General features: G+C 46.2%; 1 long non-coding RNA gene across 2 annotated transcripts; it reads left to right on the forward strand.

Moving 5' to 3' along the window:
• Window positions 1-10,054: 10,054 nt before the first annotated feature.
• Window positions 10,055-18,623, forward strand: LOC138669902 (uncharacterized). 2 transcript variants are annotated; one of them, XR_011319262.1, is made up of 5 exons: window positions 10,055-11,055; window positions 11,148-11,219; window positions 11,295-11,393; window positions 11,474-11,559; window positions 17,102-18,623. It is a non-coding gene; the product is annotated as an uncharacterized lncRNA (long non-coding RNA). The 2 variants fall into 2 exon arrangements; XR_011319261.1 differs by having other exon boundaries at window positions 10,055-11,219.
• The last annotated feature ends 2,767 nt before the right edge of the window (window positions 18,624-21,390 follow it).

Raw genomic sequence — 21,390 nt, forward strand, 5'->3', positions numbered from 1 at the left:
TTCCACCCCCCGTGCTCCGTTCCAGCCCCCCCGTGCTCCGTTCCACGCCTGCCGCGCTCTGATTCCCCCCCCCGTGCTCCGATCCCCCCCCCCCCGTGGTCCCCCCCCCCCACCCCATCATACTTACCGATCCTGCCGGGGTCCCGTCCGTCTTCTCCCTGGGCGCCGCTATCTTCCAAAATGGCGGGCGCATGCGCAGTGCGCCCGCCGAATCTGCCGGCCGGCAGATTCGTTCCAAAGTGCATTTTGATCACTGAGATAGATTATATCTCAGTGCTCAAAATAAAAAAAATAATAAATGACCCCCCCCCTTTGTCACCCCCATAGCCTTAGGGTTAGGGTTGGAATTAGGGTTGTGATTAGGGTTATGGCTACAGTCGGGATTAGGGTTAGGGGTGTGGGGGGTTAGTGTTGGAGGTAGAATTGAGTGGTTACCACTGTTTAGGCACATCAGGGGTCTCCAAACGCAACATGGCGCCACCATTGATTCCAGCCAATCTCGTATTCAAAAAGTCAAATGGTGCTCCCTCACTTCCGAGCCCTGACGTGTGCCCAAACAGTGGTTTACTCCCACATATGGGGTACCAGCATACTCAGGATAAACTGCGCAACAATTACTGGGGTCCAATTTCTCCTGTTACCCTTGTGAATCTAAAAAAATGCTAAAACAAAATTTTTGAGGAAAGAAAAATGATTTTTTATTTTCACGGCTCTGCGTTGTAAACGTCTGTGAAGCACTTGGGGGTTCAAAGTGCTCACCACATATCTAGATAAGTTCCTTGGGGGGTCTAGTTTCTAAAATGGGGTCACTTGTGGGGGGTTTCTACTGTTTAGGCACACCAGGGGCTCTGCAAACGCAATGTGACGCCCGCAGACCATTCCATCAAAGTCTGCATTTCAAAAGTCACTACTTCCCTTCTGAGCCCCGACGTGTGCCCAAACAGTGGTTTACCCCCACACATGGGGTATCAGCGTACTCAGGAGAAACTGGACAACAACTTTTGGGGTCCAATTTCTCCTGTTACCCTTGGGAAAATAAAAAATTGCAGGCTAAAAGATCATTTTTGAGAAAATAATTTTTTATTTTTATTTTCATGGCTCTGCGTTATAAACTTCTGTGAAGCACTTGGGGGTTCAAAGTCCTCACCACACATCTAGATTAGTTCCTTTGGGGGTCTAGTTTCCAAAATGGGGTCATTTCTGGGGGATCTCCAATGTTTAGGCACACAGGGGCTCTCCAAACGTGACATGGTGTCCGCTAATGATTGGAGCTAATTTTCCATTTAACCCCTTTACCCCCAAGGGTGGTTTGCACGTTAATGACCGGGCCAATTTTTACAATTCTGACCACTGTCCCTTTATGAGGTTATAACTCTGGAACGCTTCAATGGATCCTGGTGATTCTGACATTGTTTTCTCGTGACATATTGTACTTCATGACAATGGTAAAAATTATTTGATAGTACCTGCGTTTATTTGTGAAAAAAATGGAAATTTGGCGAAAATTATGAAAATTTCGCAATTTTCCAACTTTGAATTTTTATGCAATTAAATCACAGAGATATGTCACACAAAATACTTAATAAGTAACATTTCCCACATGTCTACTTTACATCAGCACAATTTTGGAACCAAAATTTTGTTTTGTTAGGGAGTTATAAGGGTTAAAAGTTGACCAGCAATTTCTCATTTCTACAACACCATTTTATTTTAGGGACCACATCTCATTTGAAGTCATTTTGAGGGGTCTATATGATAGAAAATACCCAAGTGTGACACCATTCTAAAAACTACACCCCTCAAGGTGCTCAAAACCATATTCAAGAAGTTTATTAACCCTTCTGGTGCTTCACAGGAATTTTTTGAATGTTTAAATAAAAATGAACATTTAACTTTTTTTCACAAAAAATGTAATTCAGCTCCAATTTGTTTTATTTTACCAAGGGTAACAGGAGAAAATGGACCCTAAACATTGTTGTACAATTTGTCCTGAGTATGCCAATACCCCACATGTGGGGGTAAACCACTGTTTGGGCGCATGGCAGAGCTCGGAAGCGAAGGAGTGCCATTTGACTTTTCAATGCAAAATTGACTGGAATTGAGATGGGACGCCATGTTTCGTTTGGAGAGCCCCTGATGTGGCTAAACATTGAAACCCCCCACAAGTGACACCATTTTGGAAAGTAGACCCCCTAAGGAACTTATCTAGAGGTGTGGTGAGCACTTTGACCCAACAAGTGCTTCACAGAAGTTTATAATGTAGAACCGTAAAAATAAAAAATCATATTTTTTCACAAAAATTATCTTTTCGCCCCCAATTTTTTATTTTCCCAAGGGTAAGAGAAGAAATTGGACCCCAAAAGTTGTTGTACAATTTGTCCTGAGTACGCTGATAGCCCATATGTGGGGGTAAACCACTGTTTGGGCGGATGGGAGAGCTCGGAAGGGAAGGAGCGCCGTTTGACTTTTCAATGCAAAATTGACAGGAATTGAGATGGGACGTCATGTTGCGTTTGAAGAGCCACTGATGTGCCTAAACATTGAAACCCCCCACAAGTGACACCATTTTGGAAAGTAGACCCCCTAAGGAACTTATCTAGAGGTGTGGTGAGCACTTTGACCCACCAAGTGCTTCACAGAAGTTTATAATGTAGAACCGTAAAAATAAAAAATCATATTTTTTCACAAAAATTATCTTTTTGCCCCCAATTTTTTATTTTCCCAAGGGTAAGAGAAGAAATTGGACCCCAAAAGTTGTTGTACAATTTGTCCTGAGTACGAGGATACCCCATATGTGGGGGTAAACCACTGTTTGGGTGGATGGGAGAGCTCGGAAGGGAAGGAGCGCCGTTTGACTTTTCAAAGCAAAATTGACAGGAATTGAGATGGGACGCCATGTTGCGTTTGAAGAGCCACTGATGTGCCTAAACATTGAAACCCCCCACAAATGACACCATTTTGGAAAGTAGACCCCCTAAGGAACTTATCTAGAGGTGTGGTGAGCACTTTGACCCACCAAGTGCTTCACAGAAGTTTATAATGCAGAGCCGTAAAAATAAAACAAAATTTTTTTCCCACAAAAATTATTTTTTTAGCCCCCAGTTTTGTATTTTCCTGAGGGTAACAGGAGAAATTGGACCCCAAAATTTGTTGCCCAATTTGTCCTGAGTGCGATGATACACCATATGTGGGGGGAACCACTGTTTGGGCACATGGGAGGGCTCAGAAGGGAAGGAGTGCCATTTGAATGCAGACTTAGATGGAATGGTCTGCAGGTGTCACATTGCGTTTGCAGAGCCCCTAATGTACCTAAACAGTAGAAACCCCCCACAAGTGACACCATTTTGGAAAGTAGACCCCCTTAGGAACTTATCTAGATGTGTGCTGAGCGCTTTGACCCACCAAGGGCTTCACAGAAGTTTATAATGGAGAGCCGTAAAAATAAAACAAAAATTTTTTCCCACAAAAATTATTTTTTAGCCCCCAGTTTTGTATTTTCCCGAGGGTAAAAGGAGAAATTCGACCCCACAATTTGTTGTCCAATTTGTCCTGAGTGCGCTGATACCCCATATGTGGGGGGGAACCACTGTTTGGGCGCATGGGAGGGCTCGGAAGGGAAGGAGCTCCATTTGGAATGAGGACTTAGATGGAATGGTCTGCAGGTGTCACATTGCATTTGCAGAGCCCCTAATGTACCTAAACAGTAGAAACCTCCCACAAGTGACACCATTTTGGAAACTAGACCCCCTAAGGAACTCATCTAGATGTGTTGTGATAGCTTTGAACCCCCAAGTGTTTCACTACAGTTTGTAACGCAGAGCCGTGAAAATTAAAAAAAAAAATCTTTCCCCCCAAAATTATTTTTTAGCCCCCAGTTTTGTATTTTCCCGAGGGTAAGAGGAGAAATTCGACCCCAAAAGTTGTTGTCCAATTTGTCCTGAGTACGCTGATACCCCGTATGTTGGGGGAAACCAACGTTTGAGCGCATGGCAGAGCTCGGAAGGGAAGGAGCGCCATTTGGAATGCAGACTTAGATGGAATGGTCTGCAGACGTCACATTGCGTTTGCAGAACCCCTAATGTACCTAAACAGTAGAAACCCCCCACAAGTGACCCCATATTGGAAACTAGACCCCCCAGGGAACTAATCTAGATGTGTTGTGAGAACTTTGAACCCCCAAGTGTTTCACTACAGTTTATAACGCAGAGCCGTGAAAATAAAAAATCTTTTTTTTTCCCACAAAAAATATGTTTTAGCCCCGAGTTTTGTATTTTCCCAAGGGTAGCAGGAGAAATTGGACCCCAAAAGTTGTTGTCCTATTTGTCCTGAGTACGCTGATACCCCATATGTTGGGGTAAACCCCTGTTTGGGCACACGGGAGAGCTCGGAAGGGAAGAAGCACTGTTTTACTTTTTCAACGCAGAATTGGCTGGAATTGAGATCGGACGCCATGTCGCGTTTGGAGAGCCCCTGATGTGCCTAAACAGTGGAAACCCCCCAATTATAACTGAAACCCTAATCCAAACACATCCCTAACCCTAATCCCAACAGTAACCCTAACCACACCTCTAACCCTGACACACCCCTAACCCTAATCCCAACCCTATTCCCAAGCCACCTCCCTCCCTGCAGGACCCGGATCCGCGGCCATCTTGGATCCGGGCCTGGAGCAGGGAGGGAGGGAGGTAAGACCCTCGCAGCAACGCGATCACATCGCGTTGCTGCGGGGGGCTCAGGGAAGCCCGCAGGGAGCCCCCTCCCTGCGCGGTGCTTCCCTGTACCGCCGGCACATCGCGATCATCTTTGATCGCGGTGTGCCGGGGGTTAATGTGCCGGGGGCGGTCCGTGACCGCTCCTGGCACATAGTGCCGGATGTCAGCTGCGATAAACAGCTGACACCCGGCCGCGATCGGCGGCGCTCCCCCCGTGAGTGCTGCCGATCGCATATGACGTACTATTGCGTCCTTGGGAAGTAAAGCCCACCCCACATGGACGCAATAGTACGTCTAATGGCAGAAAGGGGTTAAAAAGCCAAATGGCGTGCCATCCCTTCCGAGCCCTGCCGTGCGCCCAAACAGTGGTTTACCCCCATATATGGGGTATCAGCCTACTCAGGACAAACTGGACAACAATATTTGGGGTCCAATTTCTCCTATTATCCTTGGCAAAATAGGAAATTCCAGGCTAAAAAGTCATTTTTGAGGAAAGAAAAATTATTTTTTATTTTCATGGCTCTGCGTTATAAACTTCTGTGAAGCACCTGGGGGTTTAAAGTGCTCAATATGCATTTAGATAAGTTCCTTGGGGGGTCTAGTTTCCAAAATGGGGTCACTTGTGGGGGAGCTCCAATGTTTAGGCACACAGGGGCTCTCCAAACGCGACATGGTGTCCGCTAACAATTGGAGCTAATTTTCCATTCAAAAAGTCAAATGGCGCGCCTTCCCTTCCGAGCCCTGCCGAGTGCCCAAACAGTGGTTTACCCCCACATATGAGGTATCGGCGTACTCTGGAGAAATTGACCAACAAATTTTATGATCCATTTTATCCTACTGCCCATGTGAAAATGAAAAAATTGAGGCGAAAATAATTTTTTTGTGAAAAAAAAGTACTTTTTCATTTTTACAGATCAATTTGTGAAGCACCTGAGGGTTTAAAGTGCTCACTAGGCATCTAAATAAGTTCCTTGGGGGGTCTAGTTTCCAAAATGGGGTCACTTGTGGGGGAGCGCCAATGTTTAGGCACACAGGAGCTATCCAAACGCGACATGGTGTCCGCTAACGATGGAAATAATTTTTCATTCAAAAAGTCAAATGGCGCTCCTTCCCTTCCGAGCCTTACCATGTGCCCAAACAGTAGTTTACCCCCACATGTGAGGTATTGGTGTACTCAGGAGAAATTGCCCAACACATTTTAGGATCCATTTTATCCTGTTGCCCATGTGAAAATGAAAAAATTGAGGCTAAAAGAATTTTTTTGTGAAAAAAAAGTACTTTTTCATTTTTACGGATCAATTTGTGAAGCACCTGGGGGTTCAAAGTGCTCACTATGCATCTAGATAAGTTCCTTGGGGCGTCTTGTTTCCAAAATGGGGTCACTTGTGGGGGAGCTCCAATTTTTAGGCACACGGGGGCTCTCCAAACGTGACATGGTGTCCGCTAAAGAGTGGAGCCAATTTTTGATTCAAAAAGTCAAATGGCGCTCCTTCCCTTCGAAGCCCTGCCGTGTGCCCAAACAGTGGTTTACCCCCACATATGAGGTATCAGCGTACTCAGGACAAATTGGACAACAACTTTCGTGGTTCAGTTTCTCCTTTTACCATTGGGAAAATAAAAAAATTGTTGCTAAAAGATAATTTTTGTGACTAAAAAGTTAAATGTTCATTTTTTCCTTCCATGTTGCTTCTGCTGCTGTGAAGCACCTGAAGGGTTAATAAACTTCTTGAATGTGGTTTTGAGTACCTTGAGGGGTGCAGTTTTTAGAATGGTGTCACTTTTGGGTATTTTCAGCCATATAGACCCCTCAAACTGACTTCAAATGTGAGGTGGTCCCTAAAAAAAATGGTTTTGTAAATTTCGTTGTAAAAATGACAAATCGCTGGTCAAATTTTAACCCTTATAACTTCCTAACAAAAAAAAATTTTGTTTCCAAAATTGTGCTGATGTAAAGTAAACATGTGGGAAATGTTATTTATTAACTATTTTGTGTCACATATCTCTCTGGTTTAACAGAATAAAAATTCAAAATGTGAAAATTGCGAAATTTTCAAAATTTTTGCCAAATTTCCGTTTTTATCACAAATAAACGCAGAATTTATTGACCTAAATTTACCACTAACATGAAGCCCAATATGTCACGAAAAAACAATCTCAGAACCGCTAGGATCCGTTGAAGCGTTCCTGAGTTATTACCTCATAAAGGGACACTGGTCAGAATTGCAAAAAACGGCAAGGTCTTTAAGGTCAAAATAGGCTGGGTCATGAAGGGGTTAGGCCGGCTTCACACTTGCGAGTTTTACGGACGTAAGAGCGCAGAAACTACGTCCGTAAAACTCGCAAAAAATACGGCACAATTATTCTCTATGCCTCTGCTCCTATCTGCCGTATTTTACTGATCAGTATTATACGGCTTTCTACGGCCGTACAAAATCGCAGCATGCTGCGTTTGTCACCGTACTGCGCAAGAAATTCGCCAATGAAAGTCTATGGAAGCGTGAAAAATACGGATTACACACGGACAAGCAGTGTGACTTGCGAGAAATACGCAGCGCTGTTAGAGAGAAAAGCCGGCAATTCAGTGCGGTGTACAGAAATATCACACTGACAGCTTACAGTAGAATAGGTAGAATAAATGTGTACACATAGAATAGGTATATATATATATATATGTCAGTGAGACACATATATGTATATATATTAATATTTTTTCCAGCGCTATACAGCTTGAATGCCGGTAATTCAATTACCGGCTTTTTCTTTCTCCTTCCTAAAACCCGACATGATTTGAGACATGGTTTACATACAGTAAACCATGTCTTCTCTCCATTTTTTTTGCAGATTCCACACTACTAATGTCAGTAGTGTGTATCTGCAAAATTTGGCCGTTCTAGCTCTTAAAATAAAGGGTTAAATGGCGGAAAAAATTGGCGTGGGCTCCCGCGCAATTTTCTCCGCCAGAGTAGTAAAGCCAGTGACTGAGGGCAGATATTAATAGCCTGGAGAGGGTCCATGGTTATTGGCCCCCCCCTGGCTAAAAATATCTGCCCCCAGCCACCCCAGAAAAGGCACATCTGGAAGATGCGCCTATTCTGGCACTTGGCCACTCTCTTCCCATTCCCGTGTAGCGGTGGGATATGGGGTAATGAAGGGTTAATGCCACCTTGCTATTGTAAGGTGACATTAAGCCTAATTAATAATGGAGAGGCGTCAATTTTGACACCTATCCATTATTAATCCAATTGTAGTAAAGGGTTAAATAAAAGACAAACACAATATTTAAAATTATTTTAATGAAATAAAAACAATGGTTGTTGGAGTATTTTATTCTACGCCCAATCCAGTCACTGAAGACCCTCGTTCTGTGAAAGAAAAAACATAATAAACCAACAATATACTTACCCTCCGCAGATCTGTAACGTCCAACGATGTAAATCCTTCTGAAGGGGTTAAAACAGTTTGCAGCAAGGAGCTTTGCTAATGCAATGCTACTCCTCGCTGCAAAACCCCGGAGAATGAGTCTAAATATAGATCAATGAGCTATATTTAGCTTCATTTGCGGTGAGGCGCCCTCTGCTGGCTGTTCATAGATCGTGGGAACTTACCTAGAAAGCTCCCAGGCTTTCTAGGCAAGTTCCCACGATCTATGAACATCCAGCAGAGGGCGCCTCACCGCAAATGAAGCTAAATATAGCTCATTGATCTATATTTAGTCTCATTCTCCGGGGTTTTGCAGCGAGGAGTAGCATTGCATTAGCAAAGCTCCTTGCTGCAAACTGTTTTAACCCCTTCAGAAGGATTTACATCGTTGGACGTTACAGATCTGCGGAGGGTAAGTATATTGTTGGTTTATTATGTTTTTTCTTTCACAGAACGAGGGTCTTCAGTGACTGGATTGGGCGTAGAATAAAATACTCCAACAACCATTGTTTTTATTTCATTAAAATAATTTTAAATATTGTGTTTGTCTTTTATTTAACCCTTTACTACAATTGGATTAATAATGGATAGGTGTCAAAATTGACGCCTCTCCATTATTAATTAGGCTTAATGTCACCTTACAATAGCAAGGTGGCATTAACCCTTCATTACCCCATATCCCACCGCTACACGGGAATGGGAAGAGAGTGGCCAAGTGCCAGAATAGGCGCATCTTCCAGATGTGCCTTTTCTGGGGTGGCTGGGGGCAGATATTTTTAGCCAGGGGGGGGCCAATAACCATGGACCCTCTCCAGGCTATTAATATCTGCCCTCAGTCACTGGCTTTACTACTCTGGCGGAGAAAATTGCGCGGGAGCCCACGCCAATTTTTTCCGCCATTTAACCCTTTATTTTAAGAGCTAGAACGGCCAAATTTTGCAGATACACACTACTGACATTAGTAGTGTGGAATCTGCAAAAAAAATGGAGAGAAGACATGGTTTAGTGTATGTAAACCATGTCTCAAATCATGTCGGGTTTTAGGAAGGAGAAAGAAAAAGCCGGTAATTGAATTACCGGCTTTCAAGCTGTATAGCGCTGGAATAAATATTAATATATATACATATATGTGTCTACTGACATATATATATATATATATATATATATATATATATATATAGACAGTATATATATATATATATATATATTTTTTTTTTTTTCTTTTTGGGACACATGGATCATTTCTATAGCGGTATGTCGGTTTTGCAAGCCTGCGAGAAAACCACGCAGTACGGATGGCATACGGATTACATACGGAGGATGCCATGCGCAAAAAACGCTGACACACCCTGCCTACGGAGGAGCTACGGACCACTATTTTCGGGACATTTCAGCGTATTACGGCCGTAATATACGGACCGTATTTTCATACGCTGAGTGTGAAGCCGGCCTTAAAGTGGAGTAAAAGTGTGACACCATTGTTCTCAGCAGTAATGTGGGAGTCAGAGACAGGGACGGACACTGACAGCTTGGGCCCCCCTCCTTTTATGGAGACGAAGCTACTGATCTAGATATAACCCAACACACATATATCTTAGTATTCTTTATTACGTATACAGTATTGCCATCCCTTATTACTTAGTGCCCTCTTGTTCTGTACAGCTCCGGTAAGGTACTTACATATCACATTTTTTTTATAGCACCCCCTGTCTATTACTGTCGTCATTTGTTAGATAATACAATGCAATGATGGCTGACGAATCACGGGAAAGTTTCTTTTCTAATGGAGAAACTGATGGACTGGTCTTGTGGTCACTAGCTGCTCAATCATCAGTCATTTTATATCTAACTAGATGGTGGCCCAGAGGGGACTATGTAATAAAAGAACACTGTGAATAATAAAAATAACCAGAATACACTATGTAAGGGATGGTGCTATTCATAATTCAGAGGAAGCTACGGTATATACTAAGGGATTGCAACATATATATCTAGAGAGGATGGTACATAATAAGAGACGCTGTTATACAGTCATGGTCAAAAGTATTGACACCCCTGCAATTCTGTCAGATAATACTCATTTTCTTCCTGAAAATGATTGCAAACACAAATTATTTGGTATTATTATCTTCATTTAATTTGTCTTAAATGAAAAAACACTAAAAGAATTTTCCTAAAGCCAAATTGGATATAATTCCACACCAAACATAAAAAAGGGGGTGGACAAAAGTATTGGCACTGTTCGAAAAATCATGTGATTCTTCTCTAATTTGTGTAATTAACAGCACCTGTAACTTACCTGTGGCACCTAACAGGTGTTGGCAATAACTAAATCACACTTGCAGCCAGTTGACATGGATTAAAGTTGACTTAACCTCTGTCCTGTGTCCTTGTGTGTACCACATTGAGCATGGAGAAAAGAAAGAAGACCAAAGAACTGTCTGAGGACTTGAGAAACCAAATTGTGAGGAAGCATGAGCAATCTCAAGGCTACAGGTCCATCTCCAAAGACCTGAATGTTCCTGTGTCTACCGTGCGCAGTGTCATCAAGAAGTTTAAAGCCCATGGCACTGTGGCTAACCTCCCTAGATGTGGACGGAAAAGAAAAATTGACAAGAGATTTCAATGCAAGATAAGGCAATAATAACGACCCTGATGAAGAGGGCTGGCGTCCCTCGAAACACGTTAGCTTAGTGTTCCTCCTGCGTACCGTCCTTCCTCCATTGGTGACATCACCCCAAAACTCCGCCCTCTCCTTTCCCGCGGCGTCCTCAGCATTGCTTCCGGCCGGGGCATGCGAGGGCTTGCCGGCTCCCAGCCTAGCGGTCACACGCTAACAGCTACGATCTTTATCCACAGCACAGCGGCTATCTCATTGGATTTGAGATACACTACACGCTCCTTAACACCAGAGGATAAATCAGTGAGTACCACCAATCTATCTTTCCCTTACAATATTATCCATATACAGTATACTCACTGTTAATTATTTTCTTCCAAAATTTGTTGCTGTAGCCTAGTGCTGAACATACATCTACTGTATATGGGTACACAGATATATATACCACGTCCTCAACAGAACCACTAGTAAGTACATTAACTACAGAATTTAATCTATCTTGATCAGACAAACTAGACTGACTAATATCTTGTTCAAACTAGGACAATTTACAGTAAATTACATTTTCTACTTTCACGATCCCCATTGGTGAAGTTCACACACGGAGGATCCACGAACCACCCCATCCAATATTTATCCCAGTAAGTCCATTTGTATACGCACCATTTTGTCTTAATAGTGTCACTACTAAGCCCTATCAATCAAATTCTTCCCTAATTAGTGGAGAACGCATCTCATTGAACCTCAGGACTACTACATTCTCGAACGACCACCTGGAATCAAATCCGGATCTCTGGCACAACTACAGTAAGTTTTTTCCTTATAACTTCTGACATTCAGATTTATTACTCGCAATATTACTTGTATATAGAGTAGCGCGGTGTCCTATACTAATTTTGAATTTTAGCAGGTGTACACAGAACCTGCTTTAACCACCAGCAGCTCTCTATAACAATCCCGAGCTTAGGATCTTTTCATTCGCAAGTGGAGCGCCGGTGTTTATATACGTTTTTTTCAGATTTTACAGATAACATTATCACTCCAAATCACACAGTGTAGATACAGGATATTTATATCTAGGAAGTTAACTCTGACATGTCACATTTTCTACTGTTTCTTCTCCATCTGGTCAGACCTTCATGTTGACATCTCCCAGCCACAACTCTTCACGAAGATCATCAGAGCCCTGAAAATAACAAGGTCACATAGTGCGACAGAGTACAGCCATGTACTCCACCAATCAAAATATAAAGGGATAAGCAGCACTGTGCCCCCCATTAACTATAATCACCGCCCAATAATATAAATTATTCAGTCTGTGGCTATCCCTTATTCACTGTAAGGCTATGTGCACATGAAAAATACGCAAGGTTTTCCAGTGCAACAAAGTGAATGAGATCCCTGAATTATCATGCACGCATTGGTTATTTTTTCTTTGTAGATTTGCAGCAGCTTAATTTCTTCATAATGTCAAGTCTTGCAGCATATTTCACACATACAAATGAGTGAGGAAAATACGCAACAAAAGCATGTAAAAAAACAAAACGTATTTTGCACTACTTCCTGCCAACACATTAGGATATGCTGCAGTATTTTCTCATGCAAATCCTGAACGTGTGTACATAGCCTTAGTCCCTGTCCTGTGTTCCCTCTTCATTCATTATAAGTCCTTGATAGCATCATAATTGTGAAAGGCCAGAGCCCCACGGCAGTTCGTCCATGCTTTCCTGTGTGATGGACTCCGGGAAAATGGCCGCCGGAATCTCAGGAGATGAGATTTCAGCTCTGAGATCTTATCTCTCGAGATCTTGGTCCCAAGATCTCCATCTGCGTATGCGCAGCCTCCCGGCAGCCATTTTCCCGAAGTCCACCGCACAGGAAAGCATGGACGAACTCCCGGGGGCTATGGCCTTTCACAAAATGTCGGCAGAGCCCCCCCGCAGCATCGGAGACACCCCCACAGCACAGGAGCTCCCCTGCAGCACAGGAGCCGCACCGGAGACACCCCGGCAGCATCGGAGACACCCCCGCAGCACAGGAGCCCCCCTGCAGCACAGGAGTCCCCCTGCAGCACAGGAGCCCCTCTGCATACCTCCTCATCCCAGCAATGTTCCACTCCTACCTCCAGCAGCGACCCTGTGACCCTGATCCACCGCAGCCACAACCTCTGGTAAGCAATAAGACGCATGGATTGTAAGGAGCCCCACCAATTTATTAAAAATAGTTTTTTTCCTATTTTTCTTCTCAAAATTTGGGGTGCGTCTTATAATCCGGAGCATCTTACAAAGCGAAAAATACGGTAATTATTTTAAGGCTAGAGAACATTCTCTCTACACTAACTTGTGGTTACTGCTTTGCCACCAACCCATGGGCAACATCTCTAACAATTTCAGGGTATAGAGGAATTGCCTTGTGCAGTCAGTTTTGATGAATGATTGAACTCTTCTAGTTCTTTGAGAGGAAGTGAAAAATTTTGCTGAAATATGGTCAATCTGTTTTCTATGGGAGTGGAATCTTTTTCCCTGCAGCAACGCTTTGCCTGCTCCATGTCGTCCAAATGCTTGTCGAAATCAAACTCATCTGATGAGGATGAAGGAACGGCAGCAGCAGCACTGGCAGGGCCTGAGTCCTCTTGATCTTGGCCGTCCTGTAATCCTAAATCAAAAAATAATAATCTCGGGTAGCAATTAGTGAAAAACTCATATAATACCCCTTAAAAAATTGTTACTTTTTTCAATAATGTTAAAATGCCACCAACCTGTGGCCATCCCACACACAACAAACCACCATGAAAAAACTGGTGGGGTGGATATTCCCTAAATGATACCTATACTGGTGCCTTCCTAGCTGCGGGGGTTGGCACCCTAGGGGAAGCATTATGGCACCCCCGCTCCCCGATGGCTGACCCTGGAGTCCCTAGACAAACCCTATGTTTCCGATTGGGTCCCTCTACCCAGACAATAATAAACTAAAGGTACCCCTAGTGTCTAGACATAGATCACACCTATAAATAGGGAAACCTTGCTTGCGTGAACTAATATACGGTCACCTCTATATATTACTAGCTATTGAACCCGTTCTACGCCCGGGTGGCGAGCATTTATATTGGTATATGGTCTCACTCCTGGTATGTGCTGCTCCATCCTGTCATGTGCTGCTCCATCCTGCGTCCCCATCCTGTCATGTGCTGCTCCCATCCTGCACCCCCATCCTGTCATGTGCTGCTCCATCCTGCATCCCCATCCTGACATATGCTGCTCCATCCTGCATCCCCATCCTGTCATGTGCTGCTCCATCCTGCGCCCCCATTCTGTCATGTGCTGCTCCATCCTGCACCCCCATTCTGTCATGTGCTGCTCCATCCTGCATCCCCATCCTGTCATGTGCTGCTCCCATCCTGCACCCCCGTTCTGTCATGTGCTGCTCCCATCCTGCGCCCCCGTTCTGTCATGTGCTGCTCCCATCCTGCGTCTCCATTCTGTCATTTGCTGCTCCCATCCTGTCATGTGCTGCTCCCATCCTGCGCCCCCGTTCTGTCATGTGCTGCTCCCATCCTGCGCCCCCGTTCTGTCATGTGCTGCTCCCATCCTGCGCCCCCGTTTTGTCATGTGCTGCTGCCATCCTGCGCCCGTTCTGTCATGTGCTGCTCCCATCCTGCGCCCGTTCTGTCATGTGCTGCTGCCATCCTGCGCCCGTTCTGTCATGTGCTGCTCCCATCCTGTCATGTGCTGCTCCCATCCTGTCATGTGCTGCTCCCATCCTGCGCCCCTGTTCTGTCATGTGCTGCTCCCATCCTGCGCCCCCGTTCTGTCATGTGCTGCTCCCATCCTGCGCCCCCGTTCTGTCATGTGCTGCTGCCATCCTGCGCCCGTTCTGTCATGTGCTGCTGCCATCCTGCGCCCGTTCTGTCATGTGCTGCTCCCATCCTGCGCCCGTTCTGTCATGTGCTGCTGCCATCCTGCGCCCCCATTCTGTCATGTGCTGCTCCATCCTGCACCCCCATTCTGTCATGTGCTGCTCCATCCTGCATCCCCATCCTGTCATGTGCTGCTCGATCCTGCGCCCCCATTCTGTCATGTGCTGCTCCATCCTGCACCCCCATTCTGTCATGTGCTGCTCCATCCTGCATCCCCATCCTGTCATGTGCTGCTCCCATCCTGCACCCCCGTTCTGTCATGTGCTGCTCCCATCCTGCGCCCCCGTTCTGTCATGTGCTGCTCCCATCCTGCGTCTCCATTCTGTCATTTGCTGCTCCCATCCTGTCATGTGCTGCTCCCATCCTGCGCCCCCGTTCTGTCATGTGCTGCTCCCATCCTGCGCCCCCGTTCTGTCATGTGCTGCTCCCATCCTGCGCCCCCGTTTTGTCATGTGCTGCTGCCATCCTGCGCCCGTTCTGTCATGTGCTGCTCCCATCCTGCGCCCGTTCTGTCATGTGCTGCTGCCATCCTGCGCCCGTTCTGTCATGTGCTGCTCCCATCCTGTCATGTGCTGCTCCCATCCTGTCATGTGCTGCTCCCATCCTGCGCCCCTGTTCTGTCATGTGCTGCTCCCATCCTGCGCCCCCGTTCTGTCATGTGCTGCTCCCATCCTGCGCCCCCGTTCTGTCATGTGCTGCTGCCATCCTGCGCCCGTTCTGTCATGTGCTGCTGCCATCCTGCGCCCGTTCTGTCATGTGCTGCTCCCATCCTGCGCCCGTTCTGTCATGTGCTGCTGCCATCCTGCGCCCCCATTCTGTCATGTGCTGCTCCATCCTGCACCCCCATTCTGTCATGTGCTGCTCCATCCTGCATCCCCATCCTGTCATGTGCTGCTCGATCCTGCGCCCCCATTCTGTCATGTGCTGCTCCATCCTGCACCCCCATTCTGTCATGTGCTGCTCCATCCTGCATCCCCATCCTGTCATGTGCTGCTCCCATCCTGCACCCCCGTTCTGTCATGTGCTGCTCCCATCCTGCGCCCCCGTTCTGTCATGTGCTGCTCCCATCCTGCGTCTCCATTCTGTCATTTGCTGCTCCCATCCTGTCATGTGCTGCTCCCATCCTGCGCCCCCGTTCTGTCATGTGCTGCTCCCATCCTGCGCCCCCGTTCTGTCATGTGCTGCTCCCATCCTGCGCCCCCGTTCTGTCATGTGCTGCTCCCATTCTGTCATGTGCTGCTGCCATCCTGCGCCCGTTCTGTCATGTGCTGCTCCCATCCTGCGCCCGTTCTGTCATGTGCTGCTGCCATCCTGCGCCCGTTCTGTCATGTGCTGCTCCCATCCTGTCATGTGCTGCTCCCATCCTGCGCCCCTGTTCTGTCATGTGCTGCTCCCATCCTGCGCCCCCGTTCTGTCATGTGCTGCTCCCATCCTGCGCCCCCGTTCTGTCATGTGCTGCTGCCATCCTGCGCCCGTTCTGTCATGTGCTGCTGCCATCCTGCGCCCGTTCTGTCATGTGCTGCTCCCATCCTGCGCCCGTTCTGTCATGTGCTGCTGCCATCCTGCGCCCGTTCTGTCATGTGCTGCTCCCATCCTGCGCCCGTTCTGTCATGTGCTGCTGCCATCCTGCGCCCGTTCTGTCATGTGCTGCTGCCATCCTGCGCCCGTTCTGTCATGTGCTGCTGCCATCCTGCGCCCGTTCTGTCATGTGCTGCTGCCATCCTGCGCCCATTCTGTCATGTGCTGCTGCCATCCTGCGCCCGTTCTTTCATGTGCTGCTGCCATCCTGCGCCCGTTCTGTCATGTGCTGCTGCCATCCTGCCCCCGTTCTGTCATGTGCTGCTCCCATCCTGCGCCACCATTGTATGATATGCCCCCCATAAGACGCTCCACTGTGTATGCCCCCGTATGCTGCTGCCATATAAAAAAAAAAAAATACCATACTCACCTATCGTCCGGCTCCACTGCAGGTGTGTCTTCAAGAAAATGGTGCCGGAAAGCGCAGACTGCGCAGGCGCCGATTCCGGCAGCAGGAATCGGCGCCTGCGCAGTCCGCGCTTTCCGGCGCCATTTTCTTGAAGACACGTAGAGAGAAAACACCGTGTGCACTGCTACAAACCTGGTGCTAAGACTTAGGTTCCCAAACCATCAATATATATATATAACATAGAAGTCTAGCACTCAACTTCAGTAACCGTAGAAACGATTTTATTGGTAGCACAAGAAACGTCGGGGTGGTAATAGGATCCTCACCCTTAAAAGACGGGAGGCATATTGGATCCACACACTTGATACGTTAACACCTAAGGGCCTTAATTAAAGAATATGAGCTGTCGGCCTTTACTTAATGTGTTTACTCGGCCTAATGTGATACGGATCTGTGTTTTTTGCATTTTGTACCTTATTATTAATACGTGTTTTTATTCTCTTTAGAATCGTCTCTATTAATTTGATGGGCACACTATACCTTTCACCTGATTTGTTTCTGCCATCCGATACCTACTGGAAGATTACTCATCACGGCTCCTTCTAGGCACCATTAGTTCACCTATATTACGGCTACAGTTTTGTACCCACTGCTGCTATGTGCATTTTTGTGCTTTTTGTTTTCTTCTTTACAGGCACCACTCCTCTCGTCAGCACTACTATCAATATTGTCCATCTCAACATATTCATCGTTCTTCTCACATCCTTTTGTTTTTGTCTCTCCCCCCTATCTTATGTGGTCCTTCTGTTCCTTCTCCGTCCTTGCTCGTACATGTAACCCCTCCTATATTATATATTATATATCCCCGCCCATCATCTGCCTCCTCTGTTTAGATACCCTCTCCACTCCATTTGGCCTCCGATCCTATGTGCGCTAGTTACTGATGTGGAGCGCACACTCTGGTGAACCGCATCACCATCTTCTTCCGCTCCACATCTGACGGCGCAACGTCACTTCCGGTCACGGGTCCCCGCCCCCTTACTTTCGGCGCCGGCTTTTGGCGCTATTTATATCGGCGTCCTCCTCTACCTCACAGACTTGCGGTGGACGCCGTGTCTAGAGGTGGTTCGTCTTCCCCTCCCCATCCAGCATCCTCAGGTAAACTTTCTCTGCTCCACCGGTATACCTCTCTCCCTGGTCCATTCTGATACCTTCTCCCCTTGTTCTCCTGCAGCATTGCGGGTGTCCTACCCGATAGGTGGTCATTCCCCACCACATTCCCTGTGCTCTCAAGGTACTATTATTAGTCATATCCATTTTTTACCACTTTTCCTTATCCTTACACGTATGTTATATTCACTTCTGTGTCTTTTCTACAGCCTTGTATCTATGCTACTAGGGCGTTTTACCTATGTAAGTATTAGGGGGTTTCCCCCGGTTTCCCCATACCCTGCCGTCATCTGGCTCTCATATGCCTTCTTGCTCCCCTCTCATTTTAGGCGCCATAGTCAGCAACATTTTTTTCAGCTCATTCTTACTGACCCTATTGGCCTTCATAGGCACGGTATGTGTGTCCATCTTCTGGATCTATTCATTGTACCCATTTGCTCTGCTCAGCCTACTGGCTCTTTCACTATTACTCATTGTGCTTACACCCTGCCTGGTTGTTTTCTATCTGACTCAGCTCCGTTCCACTTTCCAGATTGGCTCTTGTAGGCACGATATGTTTATCCTTGCTCCTATCTATCTGCCTTGTCCCGTCCCCGGGCCTAGTCACGTTCTTTTATCATATCGACACCCAGCTGGGTTATTTGCTATCATTTCCTCTTTTACACATCCACAAATGATATTTGCGTTGCTTCTAGTTATGACCTAAACTTCAAGTTTACCTTGTCTGTTTATTTGTATCTCTTTTGTATATACTTTAGTTATTTTTGTACAGGATGTACTTCTTTTTTTGTTATATTCCTTTTTTATGTTGTTGTAGTGACTGATGAAAGTCCCAAGGGACTGAAACGTTTCTTGTGCTACCAATAAAATCGTTTCTACGGTTACTGAAGTTGAGTGCTAGACTTCTATGTTATATATTTTCTTGAAGACACACCTGCAGTGGAGCCGGAGTGTGTCTTCAAGAAAATGGCGCCAGAAAGCGCGGACTGCGCAGGCGCCGATTCCGGCAGCAGGAATCAGCGCCTGCGCAGTCCGCGCTTTCCGGCGCCATTTTCTTGAAGACATACTCCTTCTCCTCTGCCTGGTGAATATACTTACCCTCCTGGCGGTCCCTGACTCTCCGGTGGAGATAGCGGTATGCGTTCAGTGTTTACGCATACCGCGATCTCCTGGGAGCGTCACTCTGTGAGGCCCAGACTGCGCCGGCGCTTGCGCCTGCGCAGTCTATAAAGGCTTCGGACAGAGTGACGCTCCCAGCGTTATATTATAGATGGGAAAACAATGCAAGTATAGTGTGCCTGTTCAAGATGGAGCGTAACTTCTAATCCTGCGTTCCATGGGCTGTGCTCTGCGCAGACACCTCATGGTACGCATATGTCTCTTCTGGGCTCCACCAACTTGACAGTTGCTAGGACGCCATCTCACATTGCGCACTGTTTCACTGATCTGCATTCCATCCCTTATGTCTCACATAGATGCAGACTGCCTTTGTGCATGCCCATATTGAGAGCCAAACAGTTATTCTGATTTTACTCTGAACTGGAATCTTTCATATACAGCTGGATTAACAATAAATTTTGCTCCCAGTGTACTAAACATAACCATGCCTTAATTATTTAGATAAAAAATAATAATGATAGATACATCGGCAAGCAGCATTCTAACCCACAGCAAGCCCGCACTTAATACGCTCCTTAAAATAACATTTCCGGACGGCGGGTCAATTTGACCAAGGAATTTCTATCTTGTCATTATTCACACTGATCTGTGTACACCCCCACGCAGGGGGGGCATAACTATAGTGGAGTCATAGCTAAGTTTCTTTTTACTTAAATATACAAAGTCCACCCACATATATAATGCAGGAAAAATTAGGTCAAAATTAGGTAAAAAAAGGGAACAACCTCCGAGTGAGGCCTTAACTCTAAAGGAAACATGGAAAGAACTGCTGTTCATTTAGGCCTCTTGGGGTCAACATGTCCATTCTAAATGTCCATTCGCATTCTCTCTGTAGAAGTATCCTGTCCATGTTACCTCCCCTAGGATTGGGTTTAACCACTTCCATCCTGTAGCCCACTCATCCTAACTGCTACCTCAATCAAAGCTTCTTTTCCTTTAGTAAGCTGTTGATCATCCAGCAATATACGATGACTCGGGTCCACATAAACAGCTGCCAGAAGAATGTTATTTTCTAATAGCAGTGTCTCTCTGTTTCATTGAAGCAGCAATGCCATCTGTGATTAAACCTCCTCTTTGGGACAGGCAAAACAACAAGTTCTTCCACTCCTTTATAAAAAATGCCAGGAGTTAAATCCTCAACTTGTAACTTTTAGTCACTGTAAATGGGTGATGTGTAAATGAGTGATGAAGCAATTCCTTCAATTCAGCCACCTGTATCCATTGACCTTCATGTAGTGTTACCTGAGGGTTGGCCATTAGAGTTGAGCGACCTTGACCTTTTTAGAGTCGAGCCGGGTTTCGCGAAACCCGACTATCTCAAAAGTCGGGTCGAGTGAAATCGGCCGATTATGACGTAAAGTCGGGATCGACCGAAACACGAAACCCAATGCAAGTCAATGGGGCAGCATAGTCGGCAGTGAGTGGGGGCCAGGAAAACACCTAGAGTGCCCATTTTAATGTCAAAACCATCCATTCTTCTTAATGAAGCTTGTCAAGCGTAATTTACCTTATAATAATTGGAAGGCATTTGAAATTGGGGGTCATTTGGCTAAAGTTGTGGTGGGTAGGGCTGGTTCAAGTAATTAGTGGGCCCAGGAAATCTGGACCACGTCACGGCAGTGGAGCAGGGAGAGGTAAGTATTTCAACTTTGCAAGTGCTGTGAACCTGAGCAAGCAGGGGGGGCCCACTCGTTGGCATTGGCACTGGCACAGGGCCCCTCAAAGTACAGCGGTGTGTTTGCACGGCGGGGGCGCCTCCCACCGGCAGCAACACTTTTGCGTACTATGAGAGGCCCTGTGCCAGTGACGTCGCCAACTAGTATTCCTCCCCCCACCTGATGAAGGAACCTGCACTTTCATCTGCACCTTCCTCTTTGTCCCCGTGTAAGGTGGTATAGTATGCGGGAAGAGCAACCTGACTTTCAGCAGGGTCACAATGTTGTTGTGTAGCGTGCACGGGGAATGTTGCATTATGGGTCAATGTACCAGCAGACTCATCTATCACTGGCTGGGCAATGGGCAGGATGAGGAGGAAACACAGATATAGGCCCAAAGAATAAAGTTGGCTAAATGCAGTTCAAAATTGGTAACACAGGAATAACCAGGGGGCATTGCAGTGGAGGACAACTGGAATGAAAGGCTGACACAGAGAGTAGGCCCAAATCAGTAAGTAGTCGAAATGCAGTTCAAAATTGGCAACCGTAGTAAACAGGCGGCACAGCTTTGTTCAGTGGAGGAGAACAGCAAGGAGTGACAGACACCGATAGTAGGCCCCAACCCAACTAGTAGGCCAAATGCAGTCTAACATTAACAACTACTTAACGAGCGCCTGAAAACGGAATTTCAGGACAGGAAACCAGGAGAACAGCAAGGAGCGGCAGACACTGTTAGTAGGCCCCAAACCAACTAGTACGCCAAATGCAGTTGTTCCATTTAACCACAATTT

Source organism: Ranitomeya imitator, chromosome 3 (assembly GCF_032444005.1).
Source record: "Ranitomeya imitator isolate aRanImi1 chromosome 3, aRanImi1.pri, whole genome shotgun sequence".
Taxonomy (NCBI): domain Eukaryota; kingdom Metazoa; phylum Chordata; class Amphibia; order Anura; family Dendrobatidae; genus Ranitomeya; species Ranitomeya imitator.